The 19,431-nt window shown below is 54.3% G+C and overlaps 1 protein-coding gene across 6 annotated transcripts in view; it reads right to left on the bottom strand.

Moving 5' to 3' along the window:
- Window positions 1-18,499, bottom strand: part of ST3GAL4 (ST3 beta-galactoside alpha-2,3-sialyltransferase 4) — a 63,678-nt gene extending 45,179 nt beyond the window's left edge. For 3 of the 6 annotated variants that reach the window (XM_054437753.2, XM_054437756.2, XM_054437759.2), the window contains exon 1: window positions 18,304-18,499. The gene's annotated coding sequence lies outside the window, so the exon portion shown is untranslated. Of the gene's footprint in view, window positions 1-17,848; window positions 18,120-18,303 lie in introns of those variants that run through there. The other 3 variants (XM_054437757.2, XM_054437754.2, XM_054437758.2) reach the window with 3 other exon arrangements.
- Window positions 18,500-19,431: the final 932 nt, after the last annotated feature.

Genomic DNA, 19,431 nt, shown 5'->3' with positions numbered 1-19,431 from the left:
GGGTGAGCCACTGTGCCTGGCCTCTTTGTCCAGCTCTTACTCAGCTTCTCTACTTCCCAGCAACAACTCCAAACACCCAACACTGCAGGTCCCCTCCCCTGCTTGCAAAGATGTTTCTCTTGTTTTGCTTGCTGCTGTATCACCCATGTCCACAATAGTGCCCGGCACCCAGCAGGCTCTCAATACAATCGTGTTGAATTTATAAATGGATCTGTTCATCGGATGGCATCGCCCCAGTGCAGGTGGAACAGCGTGGAAGAGGCAGTGACAGTAGGTCAGATGTCTTCTGGCCCCTGTGGCACAGCCCCTGGCTGGACGCTGCAGCCTCCCCCCATCATTGAACACTGTGATCACTGCACGCCTGGGCATGGGGAGGCTTCCTGGCTCATTAGAGTTGGCAGAGAGCACAGTGAGTAACTGACCAGCTAACTGCCTCAGAGCCATGCATGAGAGGATGGAAACATCTCTCAAGCTGCCTGACCTTTGAGGGAAAGGAGCCAGACAGGCTTCCACCTACAGCAAAAGAAGTCTCTCTGTTCCCACCCTCAGGCTCCACAGGCTACCCCCACCCCCATCCGCCCCTGCAGCCTGGCACTGCAGACTCCTGTATAGAAACATTGTATCACCGGTTTATCAGCTGCCAGTCACAAGACACCAACCACTTGAAAATCATACCTTGGTGTCTGCCTGGGAGGGGCAGAGGCTTTGAATTCCATTCTCAGGGTGAGAAAGCTGAAGCCAGTGTGAGGAGGTGGAAGTCAAGAGTGCAGCCTGGGCCCAAAGTAAAGGACAAATCCAGTGCCTGTGTGGACCTGCTGCAGGTCCTGGTCAGGGGCTCCCCGGCACCCCTCCATCCCAGGAGAAGCAATGCACCCACCCCAACGATCTGAAGTTAAAGGCAAAATTGGGGAAGTTGCACTCCTCACCTCCCATCTTTCTAGATGCAGTACCTTCTAGAATCAGTACCCAAGTTCCTGATTAATCCATCTCCAAAGCAGCACCCCCTCTCCAGAGCAGCACCCCCTCTCCAGAACAGACCCTTTCAAACCTCCTCCACTACTCAGCAGGCACGGGTGCACAGTACTCAAGATGTCAGGCTTTGAACAAGTCAGGTACAGTGCATGTAATCAACAAATACTTGAATATATAATATCAGTATTCCTATGAAACAATGAGAAAAAACATGGAATCAAAGAGAAAACAAGAGACAAGATAGGCTCCCGCAACTGTGCTTCTGGGTATATACCCCAAAGAACTGAAACCAGAATATCAAAGCGAAATTTGTACACCCATGTTCATAGCAGCATTATTCACAATAGCTAATGGGGAAGCAACCCAAGTGTCCATCAATGGATGAATGAACAAAATGTGATCTATGCATACAATGGAATATTATTCAGCCTGAAAAAGAAAGGAAATTCATGTAAAGGAAATATTATGGAGTTTTGCTGTATAAAATCCAAAGTGGGCCAGGTGCAGTGGCTCACACCTTTAATCCCAGCACTTTGGGAGGTCGAGGCACGCAGATCACCTGAGGTCGGGAGTTCGAGACCAGCCTGACCAACATGGAGACACCCTGTCTCTACTAAAAATACAAAATTAGCCGGGTGTGGTGGTGCATGCGTGTAATCCCAGCTACTCGGGAAGCTGAGACAGGAGAATCGCTTGAACCCAGGAGGCAGAGGTTGTAGTGAGCTGAGATCATGCCATTACACTCCAGCCTGGGCAGCAAGAGCGAAACTCTGTCTCAAAAAAAAAAAAAAAAAGAAAAGAAAAGAAAGAAAAAAGAAAAAAAGAAATTCTGGCATACACTGCAACATGGATCAACCTTGAAGACACTATGCAAAGTGAAATAAGCCAGTTACAAAAGGACAAATACTGTATCATTCCACTTACAGGAGGTACTCAAAAGCAGTCAAACTCATAGACACAGAAAGCAGAATGGTGGCTGCCAAGGACTAAGGGGAAAAGGAAATGAGCTATTGACTAGCAGGTAGGATGTTTCAGTTTGACGAGATGAAAAGATTTCTGGAGATGGATGGCGGGATGGTAGCACATTCTAAATGTACTTAATGCCACTGAACTATACACATAAAAAGGGTTAAGATGGTCAATAGAACCTTGTGCTTGTGCATTTTACCTTAACCACCAAAACAATCAAAGGAATAAAAAAGAACACAAAAAGGCAATTCACAGATCAAATTCAAACACCTAAGATGCTCAGGCTCACTAGTAACCAGGGAATACAGATTAAAACCAAATATAGTGTCTCACACATTGCTGGTGGGAGTACCAGTTGATACAAAGGCTTAGAAGAGCACTTCACAATATGTAGTCAGGCTGAAGATGTGCATACCTTACAATCTGGTGATTGCATTTCCAGGCATAGCCCCGAGTAACCCTCCCTTGTACAGGACACCCCATTCAAGCATGTTTATTAGCAGTGTTACAATAGCAAAAAATGGAAACAACTTAACTATCGTCAGGAGACGGATGGCTACATAAGCTGTGCTGCATTCATGCAACTGAATACTATCTAGCCATGTCAACTGAAGAAATCAATCCATGTGGGTCAACTGGGATCAACGTGAAAACATAACATTAACTTTTTAAAGTGTTGCAAATAGATAAAGGATGAATCAGAAAACAGCACTAAGTTTGTGTATATTTGTAAATAGTGTTTGCTTATGTGTATGATGAAAGAATAGGCCAGGCGCAGTGGCTCACGCCTATAATCCCAGCACTTTGGGAGGCCACGGCGGGCGGATCATGAGGTCAGGAGTTTGAGACCAGCCTGGCCAACATGGTGAAACCCTGTCTCTACTAAAAATACAAAAATTAGACAGGCGTGATGGCGCGCGTCTGTAATCCCAGCTATTCAGGAGGCTGAGGCAAGAAAATCGCTTGAACCTGGGAGGCAGAGATTGCAGTGAGCCGAGATCGTGCCACTGCACTCCAGCCTGGGCGACAGAGCGAGACTCCATCAAAAAAAAAAAAAAAAAAAAAAAGGAATGTGGGGAAGAATAGATCATAGTGGCACATCTTTAGTTCTATACTTGTAATATTTTATTTCTTAAAGGAAAAAATATCTAATAGGGGATAAGGTTCACACTTGATAAATCTGGCTGATTATCACATGGAGGTCTGTTATATTAATTTTTACATATTTGAAATATTTTCACATAAAAAAAAGAATGAGGGCCAGGCACAGTGGTTCACACCAGTAATCCTAGCACTTTGGGAGGCCAAGGCAGGTGGATTGATTGAGTTCAGGAGTTCGAGACCTGCCTGGCCAAAATGGTCTCTACTAAAAAATACGAAAATTAGCCGAGCGTGGTGGTGCCTGTCTGTAGTCTCAGCAAATCGGGAGGCTGAGGCAGGAGAATTGCTTGAACCCGGGAGGCAGAGGTTGCAGTGAGCCGAGATCGTGCCACCGCACTCCAGCCTGGGTGACACAGCGAGTCTCCATTTCAAGAAAAAAAAAAAAAAAAAGGAATGGAGATTGAAGAAATATAAATTCAGAAGCTAAATAATGAAAGATGAATACACTCACATAAAGTTTAAGTGAGATACAGAGAGCAAGCAAGCAAGCTCATACTTAAAAGAGTGAAAAACTAAGAAGTGCGTTTGCAAGATGTACATATATTAACATATCAGTTAATTCCCTTAGCCTATAACATACTCACGCAAGTCTACCCCCCACTCCCCAAACAACGAAGGAACATAATTTAAAAATAAGCTAAGGCTATGAATATATACTTTACTGTAGAGAAATATAAATGGCACATAAGACATTTATCTACATTTAAAATTTCCGGTGTGGTTGAGATACCATTTTTCATAAATAGTAACAGCAAAAAACAAGGGTCCTGAGCTACACAGTGCTGGGGGAGTGTGGGAAGCAGGACCTCTCACAGATGTATGCTGGAAGTGAAAACCAGGCCACCTTCTGGGAAGACATTTCACAATATTTATCAAAATACCCTTTACCCCGGGGATTCCGTGCCAGAAGCTTATTCCACAGAAAAGTTTCCTATATTTGCAAAGAGACTTGTCTGTTAGGATCTTTACTGCAGCACTTTTTCTAACGGCATAAGATGGAAACATGAAATCTATGCATAGGCACCTGTTTTAAAAAATTAGGCACACACAACGAAACACTATGCAGCTGTGAAAAATAGGATGCAAATCGATGCATGCTGATGTCAACTGATCTCCAAAGCATAATATTCAGATGTAAAAGGCAGGTGTAAAACAGTGATCTTATTTCCAAATGCACTTTCACAAAAGAATTACATGCATATTCAGATACATCTTATGTGAATAGAGTACTCAGAAGGATGCAAAACAAGGCTATTGCCTCTCAAGAGGGCGGGCTGGAGAGTGACTTTCTCTCATATTCCCGTTTGTACTGCTTAACTGTTTCAAACTGATAAGTGTGCTACATTTTCAACTAATAATTTGATTAAAAGAAAAAAAAGGAAGAAGAAAAAATAAGGAATGTAAATGTTGAAGTCTCAGACTTGGACCTGAATTCTGGACCCACCATCACTTCTGGAAGTGTGAATGACCTTTCCGGGTCTCAGGTTTTCCATCGGGTAAATAGGGATTTAAAAAAATGGCACTATCAGCCAGCACGGTGGCTCATGCCTATAATCCCAGCACTTTGGGAGGCCAGGCAAGTGGATCACCCGAGGTCAGGATATCGAGACCAGCCTGGCCAACATGGGGAAACCCTATCTTTACTAAAAATACAAAAATTAGCAGAGCATGGTGGCACACACCTGTAATCCCAGCTACTCGGGAGGCTGAGGCATGAGAATCACTTGAATCCAGGAGGCGGAGGTTGCAGTGAGCCAAGATCGCACCACTGTGCTCCAGCCTGGGCGACAAGAGTAAAACTGTCTCCCCCGCCCGCCCCCCCCCAAAAAAAAAAGAGAGAAAGAAAAAGGCACTATCTTGAAGGGAGGTTGCATGAGCAAACAACGCAGCTCCAAAGACAATTACTGAAATGGAAGCAGCAGATCTCAAGCCCTAAAACACGCATCACCTGCGCCTCTCGCTGACTGGCCCTGCTTGCCCTCCTTGTGTCCTAACCTGAGGACAGAAACAGCAGGTGGCAGAGCACCAGCCACAGTATGCACCCTGGGCAATCACGGCCTGGCCAGGGCGGCAAGTGAGGCTGGGCTCCAGCCCCTCCCCCTACTTGCCAAACTGTATGCTCTGGTGCAGGGCTTCTCCAATGGGGCGGGGGAGGGGGGTGTGTTACCGTTCCTAATTTACAGGAAAGTGCTGTAGAGATTAGCAGCAACACCATTCAGAGCAGCTAACTTCCTCCTCTCCTCTCCAAGTTAAAACAGTGCAGTGCAAAGATCTGGATGTGCACAGGCCTGGGCGTCGCCAGAAGCACCCCAGGGGAAGCTGGCAGAGCCACCCACCAGTGTTTGTCTTTCTCCATGCCATTTCCCCTGTACTCACAAGGATACCCTTCTCATAAGCAGGTGTGTTTTCTGCAGAGCTGGCTCCAGCCACTTTTTGTCCAGCTGTACCCACTTCCTAATTCCGGCACAGCTGGCCAGCCCTCTCTAAAGTGAGGTCACCCACAGGACTAACCTGTGTCCCAGGAGAGCCACGGGGGTCACATCACTCCTTCCCTACTTGCTCCACAGAAGGGCTAATGGAATAATACCCCTGTCCCAGCACAGGCTGGGGACCCCAAGGCCTCCCCAGACAGTGAGGCTGGACAAGTCAGCAGAAACAGAAGCCACAGGGCCTCAGGGCCGACTGCGAGCAGGTCACTGACTTGGACACTGTGGCATGGCAGAAACTGGGGTTTCTTTTTAGTAGAGATGGGGTTTCACCATATTGGCCAGGCTGGTCACAAACTCCTGACCTCAGGTAATCCTGTCTCAGCCTCCTCAAGTGCTGGGATTATAGGCATGAGCCACCACGCCTGGCCCTGGATTCGTTTTTAAATCATCCCTGGGGCTGTGCTGCAGTTGCTGTGCATAATCTTTTTTTATTTTTATTTTTGTGAGACAGAGTCTCAGTCTGTGGTCCAGACTGGAGTACAGTGGCGTGATCTTGGCTCACTGCAACCTCCACCTCCTGAGTTCAAAGGATTCTCCTGCTCAGCCTCCCAAGTAGCTGGGATTACAGGCACGTGCCATTACATCCAGCTAATTTTTGTATTTTTAGTAGAGATGGGGTTTCACCATGTTGACCAGGCTGGTCTCAAAATCCTGACCTCAAGTGATCCACCTGCCTTGGCCTCCCAAAGTGCTGGGATTACAGGTGTGAGCCACCACACCCGGCCTGCTATGCATAATCTTATTGAAGTTTTCAACCAATGGATGTGGGATTACTCTTTCATTCTCATTTACAGATGGGGAAACTGAGGCACAGAGCAAATACATTAAGTGTCCCAAGATCAGAGAGCTCGAAAATGGTGGAACCAGGATTTAAAATTCAGCCAGAACTACTTTTAATCCCTACACTCTATGCACCTCAGAGCTTCAGAGTCCTCGTCTTCTAAATGTGGGTAACAGCAGCAAGTCCTCAGAGGTGTCCCGAGTCTCAAAACACATCCTGGCTTTTAACGTCCGCAGCCTCAGCAGGGGCTGGGCACAGAACAAGCACTCAGCACCTGGAAGGTGCCAGCGACACCTGGTCCTTCCCTCCCAGGCACAAGGCAGCCCCTCTCCATTCAAGTTCTGCCCCAGCCCAGCAAAGAGAGGGGTCCTCAGCCACTGCCCCCACCACTAGCACAATCATACTCACCTCTCCTAGCCCATATGTGACAAAGGACCTGCCACGGCCAGGGAGACAGGCAGAGGCACTGCCACTCCCACTCTGCCCTGCCCTCGACTCAGATCCACCCATGACCCAGCCTCAGGGGACGCTGCTGGGAGTGATGGCATGCAGAAGGGGAGGGGGAGGGGTAGGAGGAGGAAGAGGCCCCTGGGGAGGTGGCTCTCCAGCTCTCTCTTTTTCTGGGTGTAGCACCTCCTGGAGTTGGCGCCAGGCCCTGACCAGTTCCGCCCCATTCAGCCTTCCCAGAAGGGTTGGCACACAGATCCCTCAGCCTGACCAGACACTAGCCTCCTGTCATGAGCGGTGCTCCATCTCCACCACAGTGCCCCCTACAGGCAGGCCCCCCACACCTGAGCAGAGTCCACTTCCAGAACAGTGCTCCCTCTGCAGATGACACACTCTCCCTCTGCAGATGACCCAGTACCCCAAAATCTCCGAGCAGGGACAGCAAAGGCAACGTTCAGCCCTGCAGGTGCCACAAATTCCAGCCCTGCCCCACAGCACAGCCTCTGAATTCAGGCTCTGCTTTTAAGTGTTTTGGAGCAGTGGTTTCTGCGCTCACCCCGCTTCCTCCCGGAAGGAACCCTCACTCGGCAGACCTTGCACTCCCGCCTCCCCTCACCAGAACAACTGCTGGGCACTGAGACGGACACCATGGTCAGCCTGGTGCTTGATGAATAAGGATGTTTCCAGACCTGTGCAGCTGAGGGTTTGAGGGCCCACACCTGAAGTCTCATTAGGAGCCAGCAGGGTTAAAGGGGCTGAGCGAGTGACAGGCAGACTCGCCAGAGGGGAGGGCCCTGCACACGGGAAGGAGAGTGGAGCAGGGCCCCCAGATGAGCAGTCAATGAAGACGCGGGAAGGGGGGTAAGGAAAGCAAGCCCCACCCCTCCCCATTTCAGTAACCTACCCAGGCTTCTCCAACACAAACACATTGGTCCCTACTCAGACACCCGGGAACCAGATCACACAGACACAGGCATGCGCACACACACACCCAGCTCTCAGTCCTCCTCCTCTCTGCACGCCCCCACCACCCCATGCACACATACAGCTTCCAGGGCTTGAGGGGCTTCCCCAGCCAGGGCACTCTCTTCCTCCATTCCTCAGGGCTGGCCGTGGGCCGGACTCAGCTACAGCAGCTGCTGCTTTACCTCCCCCAGGCCCACTGGGTTCCTCCCACCCCCAGCTCTGGCTCCTATAGACTTTGTCTGTCAGCTTGCAGGTCCCTGGAGCCGTCACCAGGCAGCCCGGAGCCTCTAAGGGGCAGGGAGTCGCTGTGCCAGCCCTCAGGAACCTCTTCCCCCAAAGCCAAGGAAAGGGGAGCCCTGGGCTCCTCACCTCCTGTCCAGCAAACTCAGCTTCCAGGAAGAGTGGCTCCTGACCGGAGACCCAGCCACACCTATGAGCCCCACAGGTGTGTCCCCAGCAGGCCTGGAGAGTGTCCCTGGGCAGCCTGTGGCCATTTGGCCGAGGGTACTGCAGAGCCCGCTGCCCCATGGAGGGCACTCCCTGGCCCGGCGCCCACACAACACACACTCACTGTCCTCTGGGCCTGTCTCAGCCTCTCTGCACCTGTGCCCAGTCCCAGTGACAGGGACTGTCCTCTCAACCCACCTGGCACCCAAATCCAGGAACCTGCAAGGCCTTCCTCCAGCTGCCCCGCCAGCCTGCTCACACTTTCTGGGCTCAAGCCCTGAGGCTTTAGCAATTTCAGGGTCATCTGCACCCATAACTGGGGGAGTGATGGGAGGGACAGATTCTGGCCTGTCAGGGCCTGGTCACTACCTGGGGACAGAGGATTCCAGAGCCTACAACTGGTTCAACAGGTCTGGGCTATGGCCCATACCCACCTTTGCAGGGTCCCATGGAATACCCCAGGGCAGAGACACTAAATCAACTGAAGGTGGTGCCAAGGGTCATGCCAAGTGCCTGAACCCTGGCTTCTCCATCATCTGTGAGGCCCCAACCCCATGCCCTGGGTAATCTAAGGTCCTGGCCAGCGCCTCCTCCTCCCTCCTCCTCCCAGCCCTGAGGAACCATCCTTGTTCTCAAGGTGGAAGAGCTCGGCCCTCAGTCCCCTGCAGCCTGGGATGAGCCCCACCCTCAGGGCTGGTGCACAACCAGAGGCTCTTCCCAAGGAAGCCTGGTGCCAGAAAACTCAGACACTGAGGCACAGGCCAGACACAGAGCCTGGGAATACCCAGGAGAGCATGTCCCCCAGGGTCACGTCCCCCAGGGTCCCAGCCCCAACTGAAGCTGGGAGAGCCCAGAACCACCCGCAGCCCAGTCCTCCTGACCGCCCCTGCATGGCTGTTTCCTCCTGCCCAGGAGGAGCTGAAGGGATCGCGGCCCAGGATGTGGTCCTCCCACCCCCACCCCCAAGAACACACCCAGGACTGGCAGCTCACCTGGCCCTGCAGGGCTGCTAGTCCAGCTGTGCCCCAAAGAGAACATTCGCTTCTTGCTCTATTTGGACAGCTGCAGGGTCAGTGATGCTCAGGAGAGAACATCTGATTACAGAGTGGGGAATGCGGTGATCAGGGCCACAGGCCCTCTGATGGGGGTGGGCCAAGGCCAGAGCTGCATCCCGGGATGAGTGGGCTGGGAGGGGGCCCGGGACCAGCCTGGCAGGGCACAGGGAAAGGCTGCAGTTATTCTGCCCTCCTGAGCACTGCAAGAGGAGTGGTCAGAGGGATTCTGGAACCAGGGCTGGGGCCTGGGGGAAGGCAATGGAAGCCAGGAACTGATTCCCCTTTTACGGCATTTATACAGTTACAGGCTGCGGCCAAGGACCAGCCTCCCAAGTCCAGCCCAATACCTGACCTCACCTCACCCCAGACAGGTCCCACGGCCCCTCCTCAGCCCATCCAGGACTGGTGGGAAAGGTCCAAAGAAAAGAAGACAAAGCATCCACAAGCAGAGGTCGGTGGCTGGACTCCACCCTCCCCTCCCAAGGAAGCAGGAGGCAGAACTGGGAGGTCAAGACCAGCACTTCCCCCTCCTGCTCCCACCCTCTCCTCCCCTCTGGTCCTCGTCTCCTGCCCTCTCCTCCCGGTCCCTGTGTCCTTTCCAGCCATCCCATCCTGGTGTCTCCTGGTCCCCATCTCCACCTCCTCCTCCTTTCCTCCTCTGCCCACAGCCCCTGGTTATGTAAGGGGCTTGGGAACACACAGAGGGAGCTTTGTTGTCAAACCAAATCCATATGGAGCCGGAATGGGCCAACGCAGCTGTTCCCCATTCCCTCTGCCTTGGCAGGGTTGGGACTCCGGGCAGGGAGCCCCTACACCCCGCCATTTTGGGAGATGGGGGACAAACACTTGCCCCCGGGCCGCCAGGCAGCTGAATGGGTGGTCAGGGATCAGTCTCCACTGTGTGGAACCACAGCAGGGGACCAGCTGGTCCCTAAGGCCGAACAAAGCTACAGTACAAAGTGAGGGTCACAAAGCCAATAGAGGCAAGCTCTGGGCTGGGGCAGGGCGACACGGTGCTGGGCTTGGGAGGGTGGGGAGTGTATCCAGACCCTCACACAGAACACTGTTGTGTGCTCACCTCAATGGGGTCTGAGAGTAGAAAACTGTGTCGGCCAACCCCCCTCATTCGAGCAGGTTCCCCTGGGAGAAACAGCTCAAGAGAGAGGAGGGTGAAGGGTTCAGGTCCCAAGCTAGGGAAGCTTAGTCAGCCCATCTTTGGAGACCCTGGGGCCCCAGAAAGACAAGATCCCACTGTCCTTTGCAGGAAGATGTCCAAAGAATTGCATGAGGGCTCGGGAGCTAAGCTAAAGATAAAAGCATTGCATACTTTGGGCAGGCACTGTCTCTTCGCCAAACTCAACCCCTGGAAGAGCCATTTTCGTTCGAAAATGCTGGAGCTGCCAACAGGAGGAACTGATTCCTGCTCCCATGGGCTCCCAATGAAGGCTCTCCTGAACATCCCCGGCCTCCGGGCAACCCAACCCAGCCACCCCCAAAGTCCCGGTTCCACTATGAGGACAACCTGAATGCTGAGGCTGGAGAAAAAAGGCGGATCAGAGAAGCAAGGGCAAGGAGAGAACGCAGAGGAGGCAAAAAGGAAGGAAGAGGGATCACTGAAGATGGTGAGAAATCTAGGGGTGGAAAGAGAAGGCAGGCAGAAAGGGATTGAAGAAGAGCACGGCTCAAACAGGGACAGGAAGGAGATGGGGGCAGGAGGTCTAGAGAAACGGCCCACACTGCCTGTGAGGACAATCTCCCATGCTCCATCAACACCCACTCCTCGGCCAGCCCCTCATTCAGTCCAGCCCTGCTGGGGAGGGATTTCTAGACCGCTCATCTTAGCCCACCCAGTCCTAGGGGCCTGGAGAACAGACCAGCTGAATGGGCCAGGCATGAGGTAGGGGCTGGAGAGGCAGAGAGAGAAGGGTTACTCCTGAGGCTCAGCCCAATTACCTGCTCCCTGCCTGTGGGGAGAGAGGTGCTCTGTGACCTTAAACAACTAAGTTACTTTTCTGAGTCTCTGCTCCCTCATTTGTAATATGACAGCCAACCTCTGAGGCCTCTCCCAGCCTAAAAAATGTTTGTTTGCCCATCACCAGGCTGTGCGACGTGGCAGATACTCTTACCCCAATTAACACAGATGCTAATTGAGTGCCAGAGTGCAAGACCTGCCTGAGGTCACATAACTGGTAAATGGACAGGGACAAAGGATGCCAGGACAGCTCCTAGTGAGCCACCTGCCTCTCTTCCCCTGGGCCTGAAAGTAGACCCTCTTCAGTCTTTGGACCCCACCCTGGAATCCCAGAAAAGCACACCAGCCAGCATTTATAGAGTGCTGGAGTCCGGGCACTGGATGTTATCTGAAATGTTATCCCATTAAGAAGTGTTGGTCAAGCAGAGCACAGTAGTTCACGCCTATAATCCCAGCACTTTGGGAGGCCGAGGCAGGTGGATCATTTGAGGTCAGGAGTTTGAGACCAGCTTGGCCAACATGGTGAGACCCCCCCCCCTCCCTCCCGGCTTTCTCTACTAAAAATACAAAAATTAGCCGGGTGTGGTGGTGGGCACCTGTAATCCCAGCTACTCGGGAGGCTGAGGTAGGAGAATCTTGCTTGAACCTGGGAGGCAGAGGTTGCAGTGAGCTGAGATTGCGCCACTGCACTCCAGCCTGGGCAACAGAGTGAGACTCCATCTTAAAAAAAAAAAAAAAAAAAAAAGGAAGCAATGTTGGCCGGACAGAGTGTCTCACTCCTCTAATCCTGGCACTCTGGGAGGCTCAGGCGGGCAGATCACCTGAGGTCAGGAGTTTGAGACCAGCCTGGCCAACACGGTGAAACCCCATTTCTACTAAAAGTACAAAAATTAGCCAGGCGTGGTGGCACACACCTGTGATCCCAGCTACTTGGGAGGCTGAGGCAGGAGAATCACTTGAACCCAGGAGGCAAAGGTTGCAGTAAGCCGAGATCGCACCACTGCACTCCAGCCTGGGCGATAGAGCCAGACTCCATCTCAAAAAAAAAAAAAAAAAAAAAAGAAGTGTTAATTTCTCGGAGAAGGAAATGGAGGCTACAGTGGCAGGCTGCAAGCTGTACTCAAGGCTATGCGTGGAGGGAAGGGCTGAGAGCCTCCAACCTACTTCTAGGAATACAAATCTCACAGCTCCATACCACCACCTCAGGCACTAACCCCAGAACCACCTACCTTTGGTTCAGCCTGAGCCCCACTGAGGTCCATGCTGGGGTCACCCCAGCACAGGGTTCCCTCCCTGTCACAGGCATAGGACCTGCAGGGAGTGGAGAATGCAGGGGGAGGAAGTGCCGGTGCTGGGTGGCCAGGGAGGCTTCCCAGGACTGGGGCTTCAGTTGACACTGAAGGACATTTGCAGTCTAGCAAGGTCGTTACCAACAACGCCCAAGCCATGCGAGGGGGCAGCAGAAGCAAAGGCGAGGAGGTGAGACCACACACGGCATGCTACCAGAACATGACAACCACAGGGGTCACAACTGGAACTCAATGGGGGTTTTCAAAAAAAAAAAATTAAAGCCAAGAAACCCTCTGTCACAGTTTCAAAAAAAAAATGTAAGTGGAAACGCAATATGTACAAGGAATAAAAGTGGAGCTGTTCAGGAGGAGGCAAATGTGGGTGAACCCCTCGCTCTTCCAAAACCGTCACTCCTTCTCAGGACCCAAGTGAGGGTTCCACCGTAGGTGTACCTTTCTTGGGTCTCAAATAAGGAGAGGACTGACATAGGGATTGGAGCTGAGGTCAGGACCTGTCTGCAGGAACCTGAAGGTTACTAGGGAGGCGTGATGGGTAGAGAAATGTGGCCAGCTGACCCTGTGGTGGGTGGAATGGGGCATGCACTCCTCAGGGGACAAGCTCCTGCCCATTCTCACCTGGGTTCCTGCCTGCCTCTCTGGTGTCTGAACAGAGACCCCCAAGGTGGCAGCACACAGCTGGAGCCAGACCTTTCTCTGGCAAACAGCTCAACTGGCAAAAGGGAAACTTCTTCCCTTTGCCCTGGGAGGAGGAAGCAAAGTAAAGATGCAGCAAAGACAAATCAGCATACCTGAGCTGCATTTCCATCACTCATCACACAAGAATCTATTGAGTGCTTATTGTTTGCTAGACATCATTCCAGGCATTAAGAAAAGATACCAGTGAACAAGACAGACATGCTCGGCTGGGCGCAGTGGCTCACGCCTGTAATCCCAGCACTTTGGGAGGCTGAGGCGGGCGGATCACGAGGTCAGGAGTTCGAGACCAGCCTGGCCAACATGATGAAGCCCTGTCTCTACTAAAAATACGAAAATTAGCCAGGCGTGGTGGCGGGCGCCTGTAATCTCAGCTACTCAGGAGGCTGAGGCAGGAGAATAACTTGAAACCAGAAGATGGAGGTTGCAGTTAGCCGAGATGGTGCCACTGCACTCCAGCCTAGGCAACAAGAGCAAAACTCTGTCTCAAAACCAAACCAAAACAAACAAACAAAAACCAGCCTGGGCAACATGGCAAAACCCTGTCTCTACAAAAAAAAGAAAAATTAGCCTAGTGTGGTGGCGCATACCTACAGTCATGAGCAAGTCAGCTGCCTCCTCGCCTGCCCAGAACTCCGCGGATCCCTCAGCCTCTGCCCTCGTCAGTCCCTTGCATGACTTCCCTCCGAATGATCAGAACCCAGTGGGAACCCAGGGTATACCCCAGCTGGCCCCTAATTCTCTCCTGCCAGGAATCCCTCCTCCCAACCTGAGCAACCTCTAAGAGACAGGGAGGGCTGCTGGTGCAGAGCTTGTCTGTGGGCAAAACAGCTCACCATGTCGGAAGGAGAATTGGGTCTTTGGGAGCTTCTCTGGCCTTGAGCCAGCCCAGGACGGGCATCAAGGAGGGCCAGGCAGCCAAGGTGCTTCTGCCTGGCAGGAATCAGGATGCCAGACGCCAGGAACAGCCACCTTGGCTGGGTTCCCTGTTCTTAGACCCCATAGGGCCCCTCCCCTTCCCCACGTGTGGCCGTGGTTGCCTTGCAGCCCCGTGGGCGGCAGCCACGTTTCCAAAGGAATAGGAGCTGCAGGCAGGCCAGATGGAAGCAATTGCCAAGGGAAAGCAGCAGAGATGGGGGCTGGGGAGGCTGGGAGGGCCCGCTGGGAAGGAGGGAAGGAGCGAAGGAGGAAGGAGGGAGGGAGGAGAACCTTGTCCTGCCCCGCCCCTCCCTACTGAGAAAGCGGACAAGCGTGTGCTCAGGGTACGGGCCTCACCGGGATGTGGGGTTCGGGAGAGCACTCAGAGCTCAGGGTTTGTGTTCCACATTTGACACTAATACACTGTGGCCCTGAGCAAACCCCTTCACGCCTTTGAGCTGGGATCTGTTTCTTCATGGGGCAAAATGAGCAAACTCCAGGGGGCAGTTGAGAACTGGGCTGAAAAGTGAAGGTTTTGGAAGCAGGCCTGGATTTGAGTCCTAGCTCAGCTGCTTACGAGCTGTGTGACCTTGGCCAAGTAACTTAATACTTCAATCCTCCATTTCTTCATTTATAAATGGGCTTAATTACAGGGTTGTGTGAGGCTCACATGAAGGGATGTAAAGTGTCTAGCACATCTTTTTTTTTTTTTAAGTTTATTGGCCCAGGCTTTTAATAAGTGCCTGATTGCTAAATGGTAATATTTTTGTTATTTGCTGAGGCCATTTTCATTATGGGGACAGATGTACAGATGTTCACCCATGCTGCAGTTGGCAGAGGACGCACAGCACAAGTAGGGTCACTGCAGACCAGCATTCCCTAGCACTCTCCAAACTGGTCCCAGCACTCTTTGGGGCTGCCTCCCCTAAACAGGAAAGCAAGATCCTGAGGACCCCAACCCCCATGCACAGGCTTGAATGAGCTGCAGGTGGGACAAAGGAACTCTCCTACTCAGGTGCTTCTGGGCTTCTGCAGCCAGGCCTTCCTCACAATCAAGGCCCAGGTGGGAAACTGGAGGCCCAGCCAGACCCACACCTCACTTCAGCCCAAGCAGCTGCAGCCTCCTCCCTACTGGGCCAGCAGTGGAACCCAGGGCTTCAGTCCAGGCAACCCTACCATCTTATCACATCCTATCACAGGGCAGTGTGGGGTGCAGGGGAACAGAGATGGGGTTGTGGCCTGGCTGTAGGTCCCAGGTAAAGGGCTCAGCCAACACTAAAAACCCACAGCTCTGGACACTCACACCCTCTAACCCCGAAAAGCAACAACCCAAGCAACCCTTTGGGGGAATTCAGCCCCTGCAGGGCTCAGGGGCTCTGGTCGGAAGCTGACCAGCACTTGGCTAGGCCCTGGGCATCGCATGCTGCTGCTCTCACGTGAAGCTACACTGACCACTTCCTCAGTCTGTAGAATAAAGGACATCATTCACACACCTCCCTCCCCCAAATGTGGCAGGTGTTAGGGGTGATTCTGAGGCCAGGGACAGCCAGTAGTCCATCCAGGGCCACTCAGGACACTCATACAGAAGCCTCTGAGAAGGGGGCAACAAAGAAGAGGGGGTTAATGACAACAGTCACCCAAATCTGCCTGCACTCAGCATTTCCTCCCGGCAACCAAAAGCTTCAGGTCAAGGTCGTGGGTCTTGAGTAGGAAGGAAGATCCCAGCGTGAGGGGAACACGGAGCGGGCGCTAAACCGCCGGCCCAGTGCGACTGAACTGAGGGGGCAGGAAGCAGGGGCTGTTTGGGGTGTCTCACCCTGCGATGCTGGACTGCCCCGCTCTCCAGCATCCAAAGTCCATCTCCGAGGGGCCAGGAGCTGGGCTAGGCTCTAGCGGCTGCCTTGATGGCAATCTGTAGGCTTGGACTTCAGACCCCACTTGGGGTCCAAGCTCCCTCTCCATCCCCTGCGGGCCCCTCAGCCAGCTCCTTTCCCTATCGGCCCAGGGTCTGGAACTTGGCAGGCATGGAAACATTTGTATTAGTCCGAGATAGAGGGGTCCCTTCCCTCCAACAGATGGTGCAAACCTTTGAGCCATTCTGAGAAGAATTCCCAATTCCATTGGAACAACCCCTGGAGCAGCCTCTCTGAGGAGAGACCCAGAGAACGTGCCCAAGTCAGACCTGGGGTAGCCCCCAAGGCAAGGGCAGATGGCGGCCAGTGGGGAGTTAGGACAGAATGACAGCTCAAGATGGAGCACAGAAAGGGGGTCTGGCCTCTCTGCTCCTGCTGGGGAAGGGAGCCCTTTCCAGGATTAAAAGTCCAGAAAGGAGCAGATTCTTAGTTCTATCCAGAAAACTGGATTCTAGGAGTCTAACGAGGTTGGGAGGCTGGCGGGGGCACGGCACTCTCTTCCTGAGAAGCAGAGGGCCAGTCACTGCTTCCCACAGGCAAGGCAGCCCAGAGGCACCTCAGCCTGGGCTGCCAGCTCACAGAGAAGGCGGCCCTGTTGTCTCTGAACAACAACCCATCCCCAAGCTAAAGACACCCACTCTGCCCAAAGTCCAAGCTGGCAATTTCCAATTCACTTTTCTAACTCCTCCTTCCATGTGCACCCTCACAATCTCGGTTGCCATCTTGGGGTCTGGGGGATCTGGCCCCAACTCCTGGCAAGCTCCCCATGTCTCGACAGAGCCCAGGGCCCATGGCGCAGCTTAGGATCACCCACCCAGCGCAATGGGGCCGGGCACAGGAGCAGCCTGGGAGTGGGCCAGGAGCAGGGCAGGGAACGGTCAAGGGGCATTCCCAGACCAGCTCTCAGCAAGCAGAACAGCCTCCCCAGTTCATTTCTAGGCCCCAAACAGCCGGCACGTCCCCGGAACCCGCTCTAGAATTATCGGGCAGCTTTGGAGAGTAACAGCATGGGAGAAATATTACCAATAGTGAACATTTATACAGCCCTTCCTCCGTGCAGGCGCCTTTCAAAGCACTTAGCACATATCAACTCATTTAAAATCCCCCTGGCAGATGCCAGGGCCAGGACCTAGAGGAGGTGGAGTCTGTAGGACGGGTCCGGCACAGCTCAGGAGAGAGTGATACGAGTGTGTGTCTCTTGTGAGAACTCAGCCTGTACCAGGCCTGTTCCCAAAGTTCACAAAGAATGAGTCCGCCTGAGCCTGGCTTCCACGCGGTACCCCCCTCCGGCGGTGGAAAGTACAGGCTTCCCCAAGAGGCCTGTTGGGGGTGCCAGCCTGTGGGTGGCCATGAGGTCAGACAGGGCACAGCTGGGCACCCGAACACTGCCTACACTCCCAGTCTTCTGGCAGCAGTTCCCTTAAGCCAGGCCCTCGGGACCCAGGCTGGGGAGCAGAAGCAGCAGCCACAGTAGGTCAGGCCTCACGCTGCCCAGACAGAGCCTCCCCTCCAGGACTGGGAATGGAGGGGCAGTGCTGGCAGACATGTTGGCAGTTCTGGGCTGGCCGGGAGGTCCCTGCCAGCGAGGCCCCCGAGGAAACACCCACAGCAGACAGCTGAGCCCACTCCCCCCATCGCATCCCTCCCACTGCTCACCACCCATGCAGCTCTGAGGCACAGTGGCCTAGGCCTGACGACCCCCATAACGTGGCCCTAGGACGCTGGGCACAGCCGGCCTCCCACTGACAACTCCACCTTTGGGTCCTGCTCAGCGACCTTGCGAATCCTGCACACAGGCGGACCCCGCAAAGCCTGTCACCTCCAGCACAGTCAGCTCCCAAGTGCTGGACCTGACCGGGGTAGTTGTGGGAGAAACCATCGCTCGAGGATGCTGGAGGTGGGGGCCGCCGCTTCAGTCCGGGCGCAGGGCTGGGGGAGTGGGGGCGGAAACTTTCCGCAGGACTGTCCCGCTTGCTCACTCCAAGGGAGCGGAGAGGATCCGGCTTCCCGCGAAAATCTGGTCCAGGGAAAGGGACCCCGGAAAGCAGCTCCGCAGGGCTGTGGCCGCCCCACCCCGACCCGCGCTGCGCCCACGTGCAGGGCCCGACCCCCTCCTGGAGGCGCTGCGCCGGCTGGGGTCAGGCGGCCGAGGACCCCGCGGCTCCCCGCCCCGCCCCGCGGGCCCCCGCGCACTGCCGCCGCGTACTCACCCTCACGGGTGGAGCGGGGCGGGGCAGCACAGTTCCGCGCGCAGCTCCGATCCGCTAGGCGCACCGACCGGCGGCGCAGCGCTGGCGCGATGGCTCGGCTCGGCCCGGTCCCTGTCCCGGGCGCGGGGCCGGCCTGGGAGCGGGCGAGTCCGCCTGCAGGGGAGGCGGGGACCCAGGCCCGGGTTGGGGGCGGGGAAGGGGCTGGACACGCTTGCGCACACGGCGGCCCGACTCCCAGGAGCTCCCGGGAGGGGTAGAAAGGGCGGGGTGGAGGAGGGGGAAGGGTGGGGGCGATGCCGCGCGGTCGCCGGCTTGGGATAGTGTGCGCGCCTCCGAGACCCGGACGGAGGCAGGCAGGGGCGCCGTGGGTGCCAGAGGGGCGGAGAGGCGGAAGAGGAGGCCTGATGGGGTGAGCACAGGGCCAGGGCAGGCACTGCCTGTGAATGGCGCCAGGGTGGGTATGCCCAGGGCAGCCAACGCGCACCCTCCCGGGAACAATGAGAATCAAGAAAGGGTTCAGTGCTCTGTCGCACGGGGAACCGTGTCCTTCCCTTACTGGGGAAACTGAGGCAGGGTCCTGTTCCGGGAGCCTATGCTTCCCATGCCCCATGCACGCAAGGCAGCCAGTCAGTCCCCTGGGCCCAGACGTGGGCCCTTCCTCTGCTTCGGTTGGGGCCTGCCGCCCCTAAACTGCTCTCTCTGCACCAATCACTTGCATACTGTTTATCTTGGCCTCAGAAAGTTTCTCAGTTTCCTTTCCGTTATTGAAGGCGCCAGGCATCCTGTCTCCAGGAAGAAACCCCGGGGCCCCTGACCCTGGTTCCTTGGACCCAGGCATCCCCCCAAATAAACCTGGGAAATGCCCAGGCTGAAGAACAGTTCAGAAGTCACCCTACAGGACAATCCACAGCCCCTTAGGCCAGTCCCTTTCATAGGTCAGCACAGTGTTTCCGGAGCCCCACGTATGAACGACCCTGTGCCGGGAGCGCCAGGGGCTCCAAGGAAAGTATCAGACCCATTCCCTGTCCCCAGGAAGCTTACCATCCAGCGGCACAGAGAAGGCTCACCATGGACTCCATTCAAGAACGAGGCAGGATAGGATGTGACTAAGTGCAAGGTGTGAGTAAC

This window comes from Pongo pygmaeus, chromosome 9, assembly GCF_028885625.2.
Source record: "Pongo pygmaeus isolate AG05252 chromosome 9, NHGRI_mPonPyg2-v2.0_pri, whole genome shotgun sequence".
Lineage (NCBI taxonomy): Eukaryota > Metazoa > Chordata > Mammalia > Primates > Hominidae > Pongo > Pongo pygmaeus.
Note: the sequence above shows the minus strand (reverse complement) of the source record. Positions and strands in the feature narration are given on the sequence as shown.